The sequence below is a fragment of the Quercus suber genome, unplaced genomic scaffold, assembly GCF_002906115.3.
Source record: "Quercus suber isolate HL8 unplaced genomic scaffold, Cork oak 2.0 scaffold_100, whole genome shotgun sequence".
In the NCBI taxonomy this organism is placed as follows: Eukaryota; Viridiplantae; Streptophyta; class Magnoliopsida; order Fagales; family Fagaceae; genus Quercus; species Quercus suber.
In genome coordinates, this window is record NW_027069565.1 from 1,179,425 (window position 1) to 1,182,334 (window position 2,910).

The window sequence follows — 2,910 nt, forward strand, 5'->3', positions numbered from 1 at the left end:
TCAAGAAGAGTGCAATATTGGCACAAGATGGAGAGGATTTTTTCTAAACGCTGCGAGTGTGTTAGTTTCAGTCATGTCCAACTCTTCTCCCTGTGCATTAGTGGTAGGCAACCTCCAATTAAACCAACATAAAAGGTTAGCAAGTACATATTCTAGTGAAGCAACACCAAATGTCAATCCTGGGCATCCCTTTCTGCCACCTCCAAATGGGATGAATTTGAAATTTTGACCTTTGAAATCAACAGGGTTGTCTTTGAATCTCTCTGGGATGAATTCTTCTGGCCTATCCCACAGTTTGGGGTCCCTTTGGATTGTCCATATATTGACAAATACTCTTGTTTTTGGCGGAATATCATAACCTCCAAATTTTAAACTTTCGGATGTTTCTTGAGGTAGAGAAAGAGGAGTTGGTGGATGTAGTCTTAGACTTTCTTTGAGGATACATTTCAAGTAATTCATTTGATTAATATCATTGACATCTATCTTCAACTTATTAGCCGCCACTCTTCTTACCTCTTCTTGTGGTATTTTCATAATACATGAATTTTTTATGAGCTCGGCCATTACCCATTCCAAAGTTGTTGAAGTTGTATCACTTCCTCCCACTAACATGTCCTGAAATTATGAGGAAAAAAAAAAAAATAGACCTTTAGGTATGTTTCCAATGGTAGTAGATTATCTGCATCTAAAATGAATTTATCTTATGGTTTAAAATAAATAATACAAACATGAAGATATATCTAGTGCTAAATCATTTAAAATTTTAAAATTCAAGAGGTGTGTTTGAGGGAAAGAGAGATACTAGTAGGATTGATTTGAGGTTGTCATGGCTATGCTTAAAGTCCAGTGTGCCATTCTTTTGAAGTTGGAGGAGAATATCTACAAAATCTTTCTTATGGGGATGTCCATCATCATCACGTTTCATTGTCTTATGTTCTTCAACCACCTAATCAAGAAAAGCATCTATTTCTCCACAAGTGGATTTTAGACTTGGTATAAATCCCATAAGAATATCAATCCAACCCAAATAAGGGAAAAAATGCCCCCAAAAAAATGCCGCAAGTAGCACCATTACCTTTCTTGGTAGTTCTGAAGACCTGCCCTTATCATCCCCTTCTTCAAACTTTTTTCCAAACACACATCTAGTAACGATGATGTTCATGTTTTCCATCAATAACTCAATTAGATTAATAGTAACCCCTTTAGGGCACAAGTCACGTACTTTATTGATCAATATAGCAACTTCTTCTTCCCTTGTATTTTGGAAGGATTGCACACTTTTGAGGCTCAAAAGTTCAAGGACACTAAGGCCTTGTTTGGATTTTTTTATTTTTTTTGATCACTCATCACTCCTCACTCAATTTTCATCACTTATCACTCATCACTTAAAACACTCCATCTCATTTGGCACCATCACTCACTCGTCATCACTCAATATTTTTCAACTGTTTGTGGGCCCCATACCTGTCACTTGGTGCAGCTTTTACTTTTTTTTTTCCCCTTCAACCCCTAATACCCAAACTCACTGAACCCAGTGAGAGAGAGAGAGAGAGAGAGAGAAAAAAAAAAAACCCCCCCAGAAACCCAAATCCAGTGAAAGAAGAAGAAGAAGAAGAAGAAAAAACCCCAAAACCCCGAACCCAATGAAAAAAAAAAAAAAAAAAAAAACCCGCACGCAGTGAAGGAAGAAGAAGAAGCCACCTAGTGTGAAAGGAAAAAAAAAATGAAGAAACCGCATGCACCGAACCCAATGAAGAAAAAAAAAGATGGTCAAAAGTTGCGGCTGAGTCTGACAGTGGATCCTTCCATGTAATGTTATTTACGGAAATGCCATTGAAAACAGAGTTATGAAAACTGAAAACAGCTAAAATGTGTTTTCAGTTTCCATAACTCATCACTCAAAAATCAGAGAATTGAGTGATGGGAAACAACTGAAAACAAAATCCAAACAAGCTTTTGAGTCATGGGTCCCACCATTTTTGAGTTATGAATTATGGAAATAGAGTTATGAGTTATGGAAACACAAAATCCAAACACCCCCTAATTTTCTTTACTTGCTTCCAATACTCACTATAGGGTGAGAATGCAAGGTTTGTGCATCCATAGAATAAGGAATTGTTAGTTGTGGTTTTTGGCCGATTTGAGAAAACGATGTCATGTGTTTTCATCATTTCTCTTGCCATATCTGCAGATGACACCACAAGGGTTGGTGCATGGCCGAAGTAGAAGAACATTACAGGGCCATACTTCCTAGAGAGGGCTTGAAGAGAACGGTGTGGGAGTGTGCCAAGCTGGTGAAGGTTGCCAATGATGGGTAGCTTTTGGGGGGGGGGGGGAATGGAGGTAAATTTAAATTGGCTTTTCCACTCCTTCTAATGCATTTGAAACCATAAAGTAAAAAGAAAAGGAAAAGAAGATGGAGGGGAGTGAAGATTATTTTGTGTAGCTCTTGCCATGATTGTTGCAACAATAGTATAAGAACGGCCATTTCTTCTTCTAAGTGTATAGCACAATGCAACTAACAACCCCAATCATAAGATATTTATGAGTCTTTTTAGTATACTGGAGAAAACTATAGTAAGGTTTTTGTTGGAGAGATAACAACTTAGGGAGAAGTCAATTGAGGAGTAAATATATTTAGAGACATCACCTAAAAATGTAAGCTAGTGAATTTTGGTCTAATTATATTATATATACCACTAACTCATATTATTATTATATAATGTTGGGCTTCATTTCATAACTAACCATATCACTCACACATAAATGTTACTAACATTTTTACAGAAAATGATAGCCTTCAAAATTTTGCAAACTAACATTAATTAACCATAGTGAGCTCTCCCTTTGGTAAAATTTAAGAGTTCAGTCTTTAATTAGCCCTACATTTCCAGTAAACTTCTTTCATTT

General features: G+C 36.6%; 1 pseudogene; it reads right to left on the bottom strand.

Moving 5' to 3' along the window:
* On the bottom strand, positions 1–2,488 carry LOC111996012 (cytochrome P450 71A1-like; annotated as a pseudogene).
* Positions 2,489–2,910: the final 422 nt, after the last annotated feature.